Here is a 19,090-nt window from a genome sequence, read left to right on the forward strand (position 1 = left end):
TGCACCAAGTGTGTGTATTGGATCCAATTAGTCATTATAACAATGACAGAAGGAAACAGAAGGAAGTAGTGGGTAGAAGTGGCTCCCCGTAGAGGCAGCATGGCTTAACATGGTCAGATCAAGCCTGCACCAGGGAGAAATATCACTGAAGATTAACTCACCCACAGCACTCCCTCTGATGCAAGACAAAGAGCTTGAGGAACCCAGATAAAACATATGGGCTTGGTTTAAACATGCAAATACAACTACTGCCGCACACTCTGAAACATTATTCTGGTGGCTTTCCTGAGAAACAACTTGTTTCGTTTATCCTGCAAATTAGCCAAGCGTGAGGCTGGAGGGCGTTTTTCCTCCTCCTTTTCATTGAATAATAAGAGGGAAGACAGAGAGAGAGGAAAACATTTTTTCACATATTGCCAGAGGATGTGTTCACAAGAGGTTAGAAGTTTGTTTAGCATCGTGTTTAAACAATGAGAATTTGGTTGTTATTCTGTTTTCGTCCGTGGTCTGGATTTCTATCAAGTTTCTCCCTCACTTCTTATTCATAGTCTTTTATGTGAACCCTGCAACCCCCAATATGCTTTTGCTCCAACCCTCTGGGCTCCGACAGGTTTATCATTCATCTGAATGGAGTTCTTTTTTCACTCTTTCAAATATTTTTATTATAAAGAATTATATTTAAGAAATCAGAGCATTGCGTTATCGTGCATGTTTTCCATATAAACAAACCTGACTTCAACAATATGCAAAAACACACAAAAAAGAAAAGAAAAATATATAAAAACATAATAATTAAAAAATGATAACTTTACACAGAAAGAGCAAACGCAGCCTTGCATGTTTCATTTTTCCCAAATGTTCTGAAAGCTTCTCTCTCTTTCTCACGCACACACACACTCACACACAGGGACTCTGAAAGTCGCTACGTATCACTTGTGAGATATAAAACCCTTTTCTTGTACCTTTCAGTCGTGCCTCAGCCCTCCTGCTGACTTCCCCTCTGCCCCACCAGTCCTTTCCACCCCACCTCCTCCTGCCTCCACTCTTTTTTTTTTCTTCCCCCCACTGCTTCTATGCTGCTGCTCTTCTTGAGACAGAGCGTGTCATAGAAATGTAACAGGCAGACGTTGATGAGTGTCAGGCCTCATAGACAAGGCTGCTCTGCTGTTCCCTTCAACTTCACTCACGCACACACACCACAAACACAAGTGGTCCAAGGCAGTTTGTGCTGCTGTACTGAAGCCACACATGGCACAAGCAGGTAGAACATTACCTCCACACAATAGCTGTAGCATGCCAGGTTCCCTAGAAAACATACTGACCTTTTTTTTATATAGCCTTCTGATCGAGCAGCTGCTAAGGAGGGATTTATAAACAAAAAGGCTCAGTTGTAGGACAGATAATTTTAAAATAGTACAACAGATATAACATAGATGCTGCATGGTGTGTGTTTGTGTGTTCGAGTGCCTCCCACTGCTTCTCCTGTCCTTGTCTCATGAACCTCCCTGCTCCCAAATCTTTAGTGATATGACCCCTGTTGCTGCACCGCTTGATGGTAACTAGGTATGCCAGTTGTTTGCAGAATCCTGCTTGATATGCCGTTTGCCAGGGGCTATGTTGTAATTAATGTAAACTAAGAATCCTCCAGAGATGAGTTATTGGTTATTAACGTGTGTTTTGTCATTAACCCCTGCATTGCTGCTCTATTGAAGGGCTCTGACCGGTGTGGTTACTCATCTTTATGTTACTTTAAAATCTTTGAATGTAGAAAAATACAAAGCATGGGTGTCTGCGCACACACACACACACACACACACACACACACACACACACACACACACACACACACACACACACACACACACACACACACACACACACACACACACACACACACACACACACACACACACTCACTCATTATCACATACTCAAACACACTTGAAATTTATGAGATGGAGAGTTTGTGTTTCTGACTCCAGTCTCAGTTGGAGGGTCTCTGGGTTTAAATCCTATGTCTGCTGTATTGTCCTTGGGCAAAGCATGCTTTTTGTTTTGTTTTTTGTTGTAGAACTTTTTTTGCTGAATGATTCCACTTAAATTTCCTCAGTTTGTTTTTTGTGCTGGTATTTTTCTTGATATTCTGTGTGGTTGTTTGTTCACAGATGGTGAAACAAGTTTCTTGTCAAGCTGCCTTTAACGACTGCAGACTTCCAACATTGTTTTTAGATTACCGTCTCCTAAGCTACATCCATATTTTCAAAGTCAAACCACCTCTATGCAAACGAGAGTATTTCACATCCATCCAATTAAATCTAATGACATAGATTAAGAGGCTAGTGTCAGCATTTTACTGCCTGACATTGAATACATTTACGGAAAGCAATTATCCGACTATTTACCTAATTCTGAATAAGACATTATTTTGGTCACAGTGTTTACATGCGTTGCTAATGGATTATTACATTCATATTCCTGTTTACATGTTAGAGTATATTCTGATGCATGTGTTGTCAACCAATTGGCAACTGCTGTTCATGCAAAATGCTGACGTTATCATGCGAAGAAGACGTATACGTGTCTACATAATGCCAATGAGGTCGGATTACTCCATGTCTTAATTTGATTATTACTTACCTTATTCATATTTACATGGCAGAGTCTTATACTATTAAGTCTATTGTCTTAATCTGGTTAATATTGGAATATTGGTGTCCATGTAAACCTCTGCAATGCCTGTTGACTCGTCTTCAGTCATGCAGTGTTAGCACACGGCCCTGCCCTTTCCTAATTCACCCCTTGGCCCTACCCCTTTATTTTGCGCCTGGCCGTTAAGGGGTAGTTCCAATTCTCTATGTGATGTAGGGGTAGTCACCATCTAGCCCTTCAAACACCCCTTCAACAGTAGTGTATTCAGGAACCCCCTAGAAATGAAGGGTTAGACGGAAATTCCTGAATGCTTCACGAACGGACGAAAGCGAATTTGATGATTGCGACCACTGTCGGTAAAATGCTTGAAGAAGTACCAAATCTTGAAAAATAACTATAAAAAACTATCTTAGTTGAATTCAGTAGCAAATGAAAATGTAATTGAATCGCTGTTACAAGCGTTTCAGGAAAATCGCTCTTAACGCCGTCAAATCAAGCATGTAGACAGTCTTAGTGAGAGTAACGAGAAACGTTCGTTATTCCCGTGTCCCGTATATGACAATTGAAAAAAACGTCCCTGCTCAAGTTATAACGTTTTCAGTGTAGGGTTACATTGAAATAACCGATGTAAACAAACATGCTGTCTGACTGTGTATGGATCAATACATTTGGAGCGGGACACTCCCAGTGAAGGGCTCTTCATATCTAGGGGTATGGCCAAGGGAGAGGAATTGGGACTGGGCCTTAATACACGTGTAGTAGTCTGTCCTACCAGACTGTAAGACGTTGTGAATGTGTGGACTTTCAAGACAAGTATTTGCAAATACATACTTGCACTTGTATTGTTAAAACAACAATTAAGAGAATATATGATACATATCTTGCATCCTCATTTCTGGACTGTACAACCAGTAAGGACAATCGTATTGGTCTTTAGGGCAGCAAACCCATTACTGTGCGAGATATTCAAACAAACATGAACCGCTAGCTTGTGCATCAAATAAACTTTACTGCACATGAAGAACATTCTATGTTAACATACTGAAGAAAACACTCTTTTGTTCTAATACGTTACTCATGATAGAATGTTGTTGCAGCGTTTTTGTTTGGGTTATTTGTGTGTATGTGTGTGTGTATTTACTTTGAATCCTGTGCAGGAAAGAATAAATAAAAAGAGAGGCAGCTATAAAATATCAATGTTTTATAGTTGTATCCAAGCTGTGGTCTAATATATAAAATCTCAATGATTATATTTTTTTATTTCAATATTGCTGCTACTTTAATTTTACATGATTGTTCTGCATATATCTGTATCGACATGAGCATATAGTATTTGTTACACACCCACAACCCAGTGAAGGTGTTCTTGGATGTTATTATCCATGTCCCCCCTGTTACACATTAGCTGCTGAAAGGAGCAATATGGCCTAATGGAAGTGTACTGGACTGGAATATAGATTCCTGTGGTGAAGTGTGATGGGAACCTTGGGGACTCGAGTGCCTGACATAAGTTTGGCCACTGAATAGGAGAAGCTCTGACAGTTTACCAGGTGTGCGTCGCTTGGCTCTATTAGCCGTGTGTGTTTGTGCGTGTGTGGTAAGCTGGCTTTGCACTGCAGCCAGCCCTATGTACATACAGATAGCAGTGCATAAAGGTGGGAAGAAAAACATGTGCACATGGCAGCTTGCCGTGATCACACACCGCCCACGACGCTGAGGCTTGAATATATTATCTGCGTGCTGTTTCGTGCTTGTTTGTTGCTGATGGAGATGCACTACTTTTTATATTACATAACCATATGTGTGCTTTCGTGTATGTGGATATGTGTGTGAGTGTGTTAACCCAAATAACAAAAAACAAATCATTAAAGTGAAATCTTGGTATTCCCTGATGACCTGGGCACTAGAATGTTCTCCTCATGATCCCTTTATGACACACTTACAGCAGGAAGAGACCGACAGTTAAGGCTGTTGGTGTGTGTGCGCGCCTGCGAGTGTCACAGCTCTTTACACAAGTCTGCAGGAGATTTACTCCACCCAGCATCATGACAAAATCCTGCATCCTTCACGCTATCCACCCACCCATCCCCCTCCCACCATCCCTAGCACCCCCCCTTCTCAAAATCTCTGTCCTCTCGCTGCCACTCCTCAAATCCAGCAGATCCAAGAAATAATCTCAGCCGCTGCAGCAAGTCTATTTGCCGTAGCAGAGAAAAACACGCCACCCTACCCCTTTTTGTCATGCTAGCATTGTGTACAACAGTGATTGTCTTGGAGAAGCATTGGTGGAAATGTGTTTTCTGCATGCATCTACTCCTTGTATTAGTTCAGCTCGACCTGGGTGGAGTGTAAGAGGCTGGCAGTGATTCAGGAGGCAGGGTTATGGAAATAGCACCCGCATTAAAAACCCAATGAGAGCAGGGAGAAGATTATGCTCCGGCACACACATGTGGGCTCCTGCAATGTCAACACTCTAAGTAGATCCCCTCCCTCTCAATTGCCTCCATCTCCCTCGGTCTCCATTTCTGTCTCTCCCGCTCTTGTGCTCTGTGCCCTTTTCTGCACACATACCTGCACTGTTAGTCTGCTGCGTGAGTGCCCGTGGACACATGCTCGTTTATGTGCATGCATGAGTTTGCCTGGATCTGTATTTGTAATTGTGTGTGTATGCAATTGCTCAGCTCAGCCATAATAAGATGTATAAGGAGCAAGGAGCAGAGCCTGGCTGTGTGTTGTGAAGAGTGGCCGACCTTGTGCAGTGGGAATGAGGCTGGCGTGCCACGAAGCCGTTCCTCAACACGCCGTAAACCGCCCAGCCTTTCTCTGCTGGGCTTTATGTACACACACACGCACACACATACACAGACAGAAACAAAACACACACACCCTTACTTTTGTGCGTGTGTTTGCTTACCCACCTGTTTATCAACTACAGCCAAGCTTCCTTGTGTGCTGGCCTAGCTGCTGCAAAGGCTGAATAATTCAATGCTATACTCTGTGAAGGTTGGCAGTATATGAGCGTAGTATACTGTATGATTGTGTGCGTGTTTGTGTGAGTATGTACTGTATGTGCCTGTGTTGTGGGGATGGGAGTGGGGCGGACCGGTCAGCATGAAGCCAATCGGGGTTGGCAGGATTGGAGGCCTTGTAGTCAGGGAGAGGGGACTCGCTAGAATTTAGCCTTTGGGTAACACAAGTGTGTGTGTGTGTGTGGGTGTGTGTGTGGTTTTTTCTTAAGGAAGACAATTTTAGCGGAGTGGAAGTTGAAACGAGCATGGTCAAGGTCTTTAGAAAAAAAATGAAATATGCGCTATGAATTTAACATTAATGTTCAAAGTAAAATGCTGAATCGCTTTGGTTCCAAACCTATAATATTATTTACTTAAGCCCTGAGTATTTATGTAATTTGTGAACACAAATGTTTTATCCAGGCTCCACTCTTAAAAGATCCTTGTGCCTCTGTGATGAACAAACACATGTAAGGACCCAGATGTCTGTTAAAACATTTCAACAGCCTCCATGGAGGCCTCAGCTCTGTACATAAGTTCAATGGCTGCAGCTGATCTCAGAGGCTTCGTGAATTTGCCTGTGATGTCTTTGTTGAGACACTGAGATGAGAATAAAGAGGATTTTGTAGATGCTGGCATTCCACTGTTTTATGTCTATAACCTAACCTACCCCTGAACTTATTACTACCCAAGTCAAATCACATGGAGATGACTAGAAGGAGCATGTGGTGTCATAAATGTCTGGAGGTCGGAGGCTGTTGTGAGTAGACATTTTTTTTTTGTGATTCCTACGTGCAGGTTTAACAACAGAGTCAGCACACTTGCAGCAAAACTTGTTTTCTGTGTGTGCGTGTGTGCATGAGTGCGGGCAGGAATGGCATATTGGTGTAATGCACGTAAAGAGATGCTGTACTAGTGCTCCTCAGGGAACTGAATCCTCACACCCTTGGAACATGCACTTATGGTCATGGAAACACACACACACACACACACACACACACACACACACACACACACACACACACACAAATATTTACTCTTGTGAAACACAAGGGCTAGAAATAGAGTATAAAACACTGGGTAACTGTTGGAGCCATCACAAGGTTGCTTGTTTTTCACCCTCTCTCTGTCTCACTGTTGCTCCTCCTGTCCCCCTTTAATACAGATGCACACATACGCACACCTACCTCTTCTTTGTTGGGCTCGTTTTTCTGTGCGGTAGATTAGCCACATATTTAGAGAAGCCTTCTTCTCCCCAGGGGATTGGCTTCCAAGGGTATTTTGAAAAGAGAGCAGGATCTGCAGTCTGCACCTGCCTTTAGAGAATAAACAACATCCACTGAAACACTGGTGATGTTTTTCATCATGAAATTTCATTTCATTTCGCCCACTATATACTACATTCATGTGAGGATTAGGTACTTCAGCGATATTTACTGGGGACTTGGGATCTAATCGACCATTCTTCAAAGATGCCCTATCCCTGCGCATGCATAAACACACGCACACAAACACTCACGTGCGCAAGGAGAGCGTCACCCATTCACACCTCACAATTTGGTTTAATTAGCAGATTTAAACTGCTGGCACCCGCCTCAACATCATGGTTGTACCATTCTTTGGCTTTGCACGATTCTCCTGTTGTTACAACTGCATCTAACCTCGCCACCTGAGACATTTTAGTAGCGCCTCAGAATAATGGCTTCTTTTTTTTTTCTCCTCCTCTTTCATTTTTGTGGTTTAATGAAGATTGGCCAAAATCTTTATGATGCATTACTGCCACCATCTAGCACCAAGTATTTATTGCATTAAAGTATATTTGTTGTATTTTTGGTATGATTAAAAATAATGCAAAACTGTAAATAAGATATATTAGTAGGCTGATGGAACAACACACTTTTTCATGTCTTATATACAGTAGAAATATCCACATTTGATATGAGAAACAGAGTGCACCAACTTTCAAAAGTGAAAGATTTTGCTCTGAGTTAGAGACGACCCTATTTTGACCTCATCAGATGACATTACAGTCCCACTCCCACCGTTCAGGACATCTCACTAATCGACTCTTGGGTTGAGACGTAGCTTGAAATACCAAAATAATCCCCTGCACACCCTGCCCATTAAGCCACTTCACAGTGAGAAGTGTGCTATTTTTTTCCTGAGGTACAGGTTAGCAAAAAAGCTGAATTATTAATGTTTTTGATATTTTTAGCCTGTTTAACCTATTTCTGGTTCTGGCTGGAGACTGCTCGCCTGCCCGTCTGTGAGATTCAATCATGTGACACAGCTGTGATCTGGGTTATAGAGCTGGGTTTTGTGTGTGGAAACTGGAAGTGTTTAGGTAAGTTTCTTTTTTTTATTTTTTATTTCATCATCACTGCTTGATGCTGCGCAGTTCAGATGATCTAATGTCAGTTTGGCACTGAAGCATCACCTGTACCAGCGGGGCTGCACCAGATGAGTCTGGTTTTATCCCAACCCGGCGGGCATGGGGGCGCAAAGCTGTGCAAGAGGCAAGGCCCAGATACCGACTGACAATCCATCTGTGGGTCCATGTACACACATGTACAGGTGTGCCACTGCCTGCAGACACAAAGAGAAGAGTGGGAGTGAGCGGTGGGGTACGCCATGGATGATAAACTATAGCTCTGAATACAGGTGTGTGTGTGTAAGTGTCTGTGCAAGTGTATGTTTTTCATGTATATTGAAAGAGAGAGGGTAAAAGATTAGCTTGAAAAAACTCTGAATATTCAAATAGACAAGACGACAGTTAAGGAGGAAGCAAGTGTAGCTGAGAACATGTCACTTTACTGAGTAATGAAGGACACACTTAAAACGCGTCACCCAATGTGACTAATCGGAGCTGACATCTCACTGGCTGGACCTTGTGCCTCTGGGAGAGGAAGGGGGATGAGTAAGGTTTGTGTGAAAGATTAGAGAGAGGTGAAGTGAGAGAATAGTTGAAATATTGAGGAAAGGAGGGACAGGGAGGCACGGGGTCATGTTGACAGCAAACGTGTGTGTGTGTGTGTGTGTGTGTGTGTGTGTGTGTGTGTGTGTGTGTGTGTGTGTGTGTGTGTGTGTGTGTGTGTGTGTGTGTGTGTGTGTGTGTGTGTGTGTGTGTGTGTGTGTGTGTGTGTGTGTGTGTGTGTTCCCCCGTGTGCGTACTGTTCCATACACACAGCATGTGCTGTATATCTGTGCTCGACTGAGATGACACACTTGAGTAGTGGAACCAGAGGGAGCTCATTTGTAAGGCAGATCTTTCCTTTGGTGTGGTGTCCACAGAGAGGGCAAGGGGGCTGCACAGCACGACAACCAGCATTTGTCAGCAAAAATCAGGAATAATGAAATACAGTACACATAGCTGGAGGGCAAGGAGAGGAGGGTGAGTGACAGGAGGCACGAGTGGAAACAACCCGTGGCATCCCTCCATCAGGGCTACCAACGTTTCATTTGTTTTAAGCCCCAGCCCCCTTCCCATCCTAGATAAGGGCAGCAGCAGAGTAGAGGAACAGTGTGTGTGAGGGTCCCTGGGGGTAATGACATGGAATACAAGTGTATGGGGAGTGCTAGTGATGGGCCTGCTCATGTGGAAGTGGGTATTTGCATTGCAGAAGAGGGCTGACAGCCGAGCTTGCTCTGAGGGCCAGTGTCAGGGTGATGGCTAGCGGTGAAATCTTCTGTCGTCTTCCCCCCAGACACAGGATATACCTGAAGGAGCACTGGCAAGATCAAACATGTTGGCATGTTCAATATCTCTTTGTGGTAGGATTGTCCAAGTGTTTTTTGCAGCAATTTCATTTGTTTTAATTGTCATCAAACTTTGATTGATATCATGGTTCCGTTTTTGTCCATCATGGCTTCAAGTCTTAAAAGTCTTTCATATAGAAAATTACAATAAGCTGGATGGCTGCAGAATAGCTTAGAATATAAATTATATAGTTATTGCCAACAGCTATAGTCTGTGGCCTCTCAACTATTTCAGTCCCAGCTGCAATAAGAGGCAGCTTTTAATAATTCAAAGTAAAACAGTATACTGGATGTCTTCCAGGCAGCAAACTCACACACACACAGGTAAAACAACCGAACCCCTCACTCCCACCACAACCCAAAACCATGGCAGGACTCTATCCTACCCGTGAAGGGCACACACATCACTGGTTTGTGTTGTTGTTTGCTGCAACAAAACCCAGTTTGTGGGGTTTTTTTGGCACCGTGTAGAGGCTCGCATTTATGTGTGTGTGTCCATGAAAGTGAGTGTGCGTGAGAGCGAGCGAGTGTGCATCCAATTGAGACTGTGTGGTCGTCCACTCCTGTCAGGCCTTGTGGCTCCCTGCACAGCTGTGGCACACATACATACGTGTGGCACGTATTGGAGCTCGCAATTTTGAGTCACGCTGCTCTGCAGTGTGCATCCTTTAATGTGCTTTCTGATGTTCTCAGACAGGTGTGCTGTGAAGTCAGCTTGGAGGTAGAAAAGAGGAAATGGAAAAGAGGGAGAAAAAGATGAAGATATGTGTGAGAGAGAGAGCGAGCGAGTGGTGTAGGGATGGTCAGGAAGAAGATAGAGAGTGAGATTTAAAAGAAGTAAGAGCAAAGATATTTGAATCACTGAGTTGTGAAGATTAAGAAATGAGATGGAGCTGCTGAGATAGAGAGTGGGAGGTACTGACGAACTCACTGCCAGTTAGTTTGAGCCTGTACTGTATTAATCAGATGAAAAGCAGCAGAGTAGTGCTCCTACTTTTGTTGATTCCATGATGAAGCTTTCATGCCTCAAAGTCATTATGTCGACAGTGTGGTGCTCACTCTCAGATTTGAATGTTTTAACCATAGACTGTGTATAAATATGGATGACATGACAGCTCTCCAAAAGTGAAGCCACAGCCTTTTGATAGCCACCTAGTGGCTGACTGCAGTATAGGTCATAAATCCTGTTTCCTCAATTTAAGTGGATGGGACATTGACCAAACTAAATAATCAAAATACATGTCAAATGAGGAGAAAACCATTCAGCTTTGATCTCTGGATAAACCATGTTTCATATGGAGCGATGAGTCGATGTTTGTTCTTTTTTGTCAATATATTAATATATGACCCATAAAACCTCCTCCAGCTCTTCTCTCAATAAAACACAGACCCTTTGTGTACCTTTGCTTTCTTTCTTGTGTACGAAATTTACGACTGTATTTACTCACCAAGTAACTCAGATAATTTGGGCAACTGTCTTGTACCACAATATACCAAAGTGTAACAGACATCTAAAATGTCCAATTTTATCGCTAGTAAGCTTAATTATACTTAGTGTATAATGATAAACAGTAGCTGTCTTTGCATTCATTAACAACTAATGCTTTTTAAGATACACTGTGATGTAATTTACTATAAACTGTCTTTCAGATCATTTATGTGTTTTACATGATGGCTGTTGTAAGTGAAACTGTTCTTAGTAGGGTTGGGCTGATGGACGATGAGATCTTCAATGGACGATGGCTGACAGCCATCACGATGTAGAGCCAACATCATGATGCCCCCAACCCCCCCAGTTCAACACTGACAGACTATAATTCAGTGTCTACTATAACTATAACATGTTTGGACCATAATAAATTATTTTTTTTACTGATTTTTTACCGGCTCTTTCAGTAATTTACTGGTCCTCTCTGTGACTGGAGAGGAATCGAGCCAAACCGAGCACGTTCCACCATCTCCTGTGGGTCTTCATACATTATCTAAGTTTAAATAATTCTGTTATCTTTACCCAGTCTGAGTTAAAACATGTGTCCAATCGCACTGTTTGTGAGTGCGTTTGTGTCAGTGTGTGTGTCGGTGTATATGTGTGTCAGCACGTGAGAAAGCAAGAGAGCGAGTGGAGTCTGGACAGGCTGAATGAATGTGGTGATCAGTGTTGATATTGTTGCGGTCATTTCAAACTAATTTGAACTGTCAGAGACGTCGGCTGAGTCGATGTCGGTGTGTTTGCCTGGAGTAAGATGACCCCTGACTGACATATGAACACTGCTACAAAAGCAGTGCCTATTCCCCTTAAATGATAGTTTCAGTGACAACTTGACTGTTTTTATAAATCCATATTCAGAATGGGGTGTCCAAGTACTCTATAATGTTTTTTTTTTAAGATAAGATTAATCCCCAGTTTAATCTTGAAGGAGATTCTTGTGCCAGATATTTTTCCAAAGTGAGAGACTAAATGAGGCTCAGATGCAAGGAGATCTGTGCCTTAATATATAACCTTGTAATACAACACCTATAATAATTAGAAATATGCACGTTCCATCACTATTATTCCTAAATTAACTAAACATATTTTATTGACGTAGAAATTGAAGCAGATATATTTGAAATATGAGGAGTTGGTTACTTTATTTTCTAATTCGGTTTGCTTTAACGAGGGAACGCCAGGCATGCTCACATTACCAACAGGGAAATAAGTGCTTGCACACCTCTACAGTTTGATTGTTTGGTTGTGCACAGCTGTTGCACATAATGAAGCTCAGTGTGAATATAAATTGGCAGTGCTCTATAGGTGGTAATGTTTCACCAGGAATTTTTGAGAGCTGAAGGATCTTGAACTTGTTTTGTTGTCATTATATTTCATGCTCCTTTTATGAAAAATTGCAGCACTCATCATTGGGTCTGTCTGGATCTGTCTGTATAATAGTCACAGAAGATGACACATGAATATAAATGCCTGGTATATGGTCTGTGATAGACACACATAAGGATGCACATGTGACTGTTGTGTTTCTAAGAAGTATGCTCGAGCTGTCTCTCTCATCATTATCACACAACTTCAGTAATAGGGGTCAGGCAAATGATTGCCATGGCAGCGTGGGCCACCACACTGCTTAAATGAGTGTACACGCACAGAGACACACACACACATAAATATAGACCGAGGCAAAGATGTGCACAGGCACAATCCATTAGGCGCTGGGGCAGAGAACGAGACAGCACATTTATTTACAGAGTTTATTTTACCCGTTTTTCTTGATTCATTATTTATGAATCTATCAATCTGTACGGCACCGCTGCAGCATATAGAGTTTGGCTGCTTTCCTGCCTACTTTCCATCTGCCAGTTTCTCTCTGTCTGTCTGCCTGTCTGGCCTTGCAAGGCTTCTTCTTTGCCCATCAGAATATGTCTCCTATGCAAACTCCCTCTCTCCATCCTTTTCACTCTTTCTCTTTTATTCTGTCTCTCATCTCTCACATCTTTGTCATCAGACTAGTTCCTTCGAATCTTTGATCTATTATTCCATCTCTAAAACATTTTAAATTATGATGATGACTTGCAAATTTATCTCAGATTAATTTGATGGGTTCAGCTCGTACCCATGGGTGTGCTTTTACTGCAGTGTTGTTAAAGGGATAGTTCACCAAAAAAAGAAAAAAATCCCTCATTATCTACTCACCACTATGCCGATGGAGGGGTGGGTGAAGTGTTTGAGTCCAGTTTTTTCTGGGTGAAACTAATCTACTCTTAAGACATGGTATACGATCAGTACATGGATTTGTGTACTCACTGAATCCCGACCCGGCCTTTTCGACATTTCCGTTGCTCGTATTTTAACATCTCTAATGGAAGTGACAGGACATATATTGCTATTGGCTTTAAACGATGCTAAAAGTTTGCGTTGATAACGCGCGAGTTCAAGAGGAGAGTATGCAAACACTAAAGATTACTGAAAATATATTAAGCTACAATATCACTCATGAATAAGTTAATGCATTAAATGTGTTTGTCTGGTCTGTTCTCCTAAAAAAATGCTTATTGTGAACATTTACAGCTCTTTTGGGGACTGTTAACTAACTTTGCACTGGATGAATGGCAAGTCTTCGGTCGGGCAGTGAAACTCCGTCATGTCCTCTGACACATATAAAAGCACTTAGGCTGTGTCTGCCAATGACCAGGATCTGATAATGCCAGATTTATTATAGTGTCCGTACATAGTGAGAGCCCTGTGGGTATAACCAGGCCAGCTATAGTTCCACTGGCCGAGTATATTTCAGGTTGTAGTGAAGAGAAAATAAAAGCCTTTTTCTTTTCTCCCAGTCTCTCTTTCACTCTCTCGCACTTTCTTTCTCCATCAACACTGCTATCTTTCACCGCCCAGCCCCCTTTATTGGAGATGCTTGATAGTGGTCTGGGTACAGCTAACAAAAATAGGACATACAGTAATAAAGGCAGAAGAGATGGAAGGTTATCTTAGGATCAGTATAGAGCGCGGCTAAAGAGAGAAACATGTTTTTTTTTTTACTAATATCAAGAAATGTCATCCCACCTCAGCCCCACCCTGTAAATCCTGCTTTCTTTTTTTGGTGCAAACCAAATAGGCAGAAATTTGTTTTCCTTCTTGCAATAGATGAGAATATTGGGTTAATGAGTGTAAGAAGCCATGATGGTAGAGTTTGATAGCAGGATGCGCGACTGATCTGTTGGTCAGACGCAGTGATATCCGACCATGTCAGAGAGTTCACCTCTGGATTTATTTATTTTTAATTAGGGAATGAGGTATTTGTTACAAAGCTAAACCTAAAAGAATCAAAGGCACAACTGCAGAACAACACACCTAGTAACATGTTTTCCTTTTTATCAGTTTTTATTTAATTTATTTTTCCAGAGTGGCTGCACACAGAGCTTGTAAGACAAATCCTTTCTAATAGGAAGCCTCTAGGGCTGCAGAGGAGCGTGGTCGATACCGAGAAGACACAGAGGGCTTTGAAGATGGCCTATCTCTCTGCCTCCATCCAAATGAAAAGGCGAGAGAGGGGCCCGCAGGGACAGAGCCAGGCTAAGTTTCTATTAACACTATCTACATAACACCTAAGATGTACCAGTGTTTGATGTGACAGTGTCCAGATTAACTCACATTAGGGGGAACAACAAAGCCCCGGGTGCTGCATCCTCTCGTATTGCCCTGGGACAGGAAGAGACAGGATGTTTGTCAGACCGACACAGAAACAAGGGCATTCGAAAACCCCAATTCAAACATCTACATAGAAATACGTTTTCTCTGGGTGTTCTATGTGTTGTCAAAACATTTTGGTAGTCGCAGAGGTAATGTCCCCGAATGTATTTATTCTTACTTTTTAAAAATGATTACTTTTTGAATAAAACACGATCTTGCATTGTGGCTGCAGTCTTACACACAAAGGCCCACAGTGAATTATGTACACAATACTCATCACCGAAGGCATAAACTGTTCCTGAGATTTGAAACAACACAAACATTTTAATATCCTCACCCCCCTCTGGTGATTTCAACGTGTGCATTTTTCTACAGTGGAGAGAAATTATTCACCAGTCACCATTTGGAGCCATCAACAAAAATGTGAAATAAATTCGGAGCTACATGCGTTTGACACAGCAATTGTCAGTGATTTTCTCTGACAGAGACGTGGATGAAAGCCGTTAGTGATGCCATGTGAATAACAAACAGAACAGGTTAATATACTTGTGTTTTTAAATGTTGTGTTTTTCTGTCGCTTACATCCTCAATGATGGGTGGACAGAGGTTTATAAGAATGGTTGTGGTTTTGTTCTGGTGTGACACATTCATGACAAAGATCATTCAGGTAATCGGCAGAAATGTCTTTACATTGTCGTCTTTACATTATTCTGACAGAGGAATCAAAATATACATTGAAGCTTATTTGGGAACTGAAGTAATCACAGTCTTTATTTTTAAATGCAACTTTGATTTTGAAACAAAACAGCTGATTCCCTAGATGAGTGACTTGTGAGTTGTTTGTTTTTATATTGAAATTTAATCTAGTAATTGGGGCTATGGTGATGATCCAATGAAATATTATAACTTTTGGTCATTTACTGAATTCTTTTGTCAAAATATATTTAGGTAAACAACCTGTGAAACCTTGTGTGAAGACATTTGTCAATTATAATGCATTACCAATTCATTGAGTGGATTGTGAAGTTTTATAATTACCTCCGCCAAAGAGGTTATGTTTTCAGCCGTCCGTCCGTTTGTTTGTTTGATTGTAAGCAAGATTACACAAAACCTACTTGGTGGAAGGATGTGCTACATTGTGGGATTTTAACTGATTTCCCCGTGAATAATTCATGGATCTAGATTTGAAAAATCAAGCACATTTAAGGGCGTGATTTCGAAAAGTGTGTTTAATTTTGTGCCGCTTGATTGAAGGTGACTATTGAGCTTTAGCATAGGTGTGCGCTCTAAGTGCTTTTTTAGTTCAGCATATATTGGCCATATCTGGGTATACACACTATATAGCACCATCCTAATGATTTTGTTGCAACTAAATGTATGTAATTGTTGAGCCCCTTACATCATTTGAATGGTCTGACATTGATTTGACATTGATTTGTCTTCTTGAACGTAGAAAGATTTGAACCTGATTCATTATAGTAAAGTAAACAAACCTTTGCGTTTTGCATCCTTGTGTATATGTGTGCCTATGCAAATATACTTTGTGTACAAATGTTTGTTTAGAGCTGCCACAAAGGCAAATCCAATCCTGTGTGGTACCTGTCTCCTGGGCTTTGTGTGTCCTTTGTGTGTCTCTGAGCTGGGAAATGTAAACCTTAAGGCTCTTTGCTCCTCTGATTGAGAACCATTACTTCAGACTGAATCAAATTAACATCATTACACCAGATGAAACATCTTTGTTTGACTGGTGAACCCAGCGGTTGGGTTGTTCAGGATCGTCATGGGTTAAAGGATGAAGTCAGTTTTACTCTCCTGTTGAGAAACTGTGGAAATGGCTTCTCCCCTTGAGCCAAAATGGGCTCTAATGCATTGCCTCTTCTCTTTGATGTTGACTATTAATATGAATGGACTGGGGGCTGTGGTTATTATTGTATAGAAATCTATTTTGGAGATGTGTGTGTGGATGTTTACAGAGAAGAGCACTGACAGCAGGGGAACACTGAGTATCAAGAGATTTAAGTACATTGAATCACAGGCTTCAATGTACTTGCATCTGAATTTTGATCTACTTTAAGAAAAGCTATTAGAAAAATTCATTATATAATCCTTGGCAGCATATTTCTCAATGCAGTTCTCAAAATATTTGGAAATAAATATCCCACAAAACCAGGCTATGTGTTGTGGGAATGTGAGTATTCAGAGCAAGGAGAGATGGTGGAGAGAGATGGCTGTCTTAATTTTTGCAGATATGTGTTAAAGTAAAGCATTGCATCTTGAGCATTCACCAGCCCACACGCTCCCACGTCAAGCCCGTATATTTAGCAGGGGGAAAAGCTTTTTTCTTCTTCGTGCGCTGTGGTGCGAGAGGTGCACGGCGGTTCTGAAATGTTTGTCTTTGTTCTCCTGGCAGAGTTTTCTGTGTGTGGGCGTTCACAGTTTCTAGGAGCACCTCGGGAATGCATTTCAACAGATGGAGGTTTTAACTGGAGAGCTGGCTTCCAAAAAATCAGGGCTATATGCTTTCGCAGCCTGCTATTTTAATTTGTTTGTTTGCTCGCTTGTTTGTTTGTTTGCCTATGTGTTGTTTTTGGCTGGTTAATCACAGGGTGTGCCGATGATAGTGGAGTTGCAATTATGTTGTCATGTAGCTATAGGTTTAAACTGTTAATTAAATATCTGTTGCATCAGACACAGTATTTTGATGGTTGTTTTTGTGTTTAAGTTATTTTTGGTCGCATGCGAACTGCGAATCCTGCTTAACGCAATGTGACGTTAGCACATTGTGAGCAACAAGAGAGCAGAGGACTCTGCTGCCTGTGGTTCTGTCCATGGTACTGAAATGATCAGTAACATAGGGACCAAGTCTGCTTCTCTTTGAATGTAATGAACTTTGCTGGACTGATTTCCATCTGGCCTTTAGTTGGAGTAAAAGATACACACAATGTGTAGTAGCAGTGGAGTAGACCACAATTCAGTACATGTGACCTGAATGAATTGTGGGTGTTTTGAGCCACAGACCGTTCGCTGTGAAAATGCACATTGGAGATTTTTTTTTTTTTTTGCAAGGCAAAACAATTCTTACCACCTTTGGGCAAAACCGCAGCGTGTTATGACACCCATCTCGTAGACTGCTCTCCGTCTTTTGTCTAAAACACATTTCTTATTCGATATGACAGCCTCAGAAAAGAGTAATTGCTTTTCTGACCTGTAATTTTAGCTCAGCCTTTGTATAAACCAAAATGCATACCTTTGATTTATGTCTTTTGTCATGCTGCCGAACTCCTTTGAATTAGCTGAACCCATGTGGGCCTGGCTGTAACACTATGTTTTCCCCCTCTCCCTGAGCTGTTGATGGATTGAACATTTTAGATTCAACTCTTTTGGTCCTTTTTGAGATGTTAATTATTGAGTGCTATGATGACTACGCATTATACATCCCTTTTGATTATTGTAAACCACAGTGGATATTCTCTAGTAAAGACATCCTTTAGATGTTTCAATGTCTTTATCTTTCCTCTCTGTTTCTCTTTTTATTATCATGTTATTACTCTTTCTCGCCTCTTTTTCCTCCTCTGTCTTCTTACTTCTTTTCTACATATTTCCATCGCTGTGTCTCAGAGCCATTTTTCTCCTCACTCAGCGGTGGTGGCACTCCTCTCGGGACCGTGGGTGCTAGAGCGCCGCAGGCTTCCCTGGAGCCAGAACGTAGCCTACAAACAGTCTGTCTAAGACCAGACAGGACTCCTTTATATTAGTCCTGCTTAAATAAAGTACAGCCATGCGATATCTTGGTTCTGTATCAATGGGCTGTGGACAAAGGATCCATTCGCCAATATAGGCCAAGGTAGCCGTCTGCTGCAGTATATGAATGTCTAAATTATTTGTAAATCCAGTGGAAGTCAAATTCCTCAGTGTGACTTGCCCCTAATTATTGTTGTGTCTAATTTAATCTCAGATGTTTAACACTAGTGTGTATAAAATGTGCTCTATAATTTGTGTAGCCCAGTCAGTTTAGAAACCAAACAAATAGGTCACTGTTATGGTTACGTGCTATAAATAGTTGTGTGTGGATGTGTGTACAGGCTAGTGTGTTGCTGTGTGTGTGTGTGTGTGTGTGTGTGTGTGTGTGTGTGTGTGCGTGTGCGTGTGTGCGTGCGCGGATGTTCTGTCTAATTTTAGGCTGTCGTGAGGAGACAGCAGTGAGGAGATCACGAGAGTGAAGGAGGAGTGAGCCCCAGCTCCACAAGCTAACGGTTTAGTATTTTAATAACTTGCTTCTGAGGTATCTCCTGCTGTTATATATCTCCTTAGCTGGAGATAGGCCTTCCATACCTCACCTGTGTGTTATATGCAGCTGAATACAGCGGTGGCTTTCCAATAAACCAATGATGTTAAAACATATAAGTCTAATAATAAAAAAAGGATTTAATCTGCCCCACCTTCCTTATTCTGAGCTGGAATGAAGTCGTACACTCAGCAGGGGCAAAGCAGATCCTGA

At 41.7% G+C, this 19,090-nt stretch overlaps 1 protein-coding gene across 5 annotated transcripts in view; it reads left to right on the forward strand.

The window, feature by feature from the left end:
- Positions 1 to 19,090, forward strand: part of celf5a (cugbp, Elav-like family member 5a) — a 190,606-nt gene that overhangs the window by 20,562 nt on the left and 150,954 nt on the right. The window lies entirely within an intron of this gene.

The sequence above is a fragment of the Hippoglossus stenolepis genome, chromosome 14 (genome assembly GCF_022539355.2).
Source record: "Hippoglossus stenolepis isolate QCI-W04-F060 chromosome 14, HSTE1.2, whole genome shotgun sequence".
Taxonomy (NCBI): Eukaryota; Metazoa; Chordata; class Actinopteri; order Pleuronectiformes; family Pleuronectidae; genus Hippoglossus; species Hippoglossus stenolepis.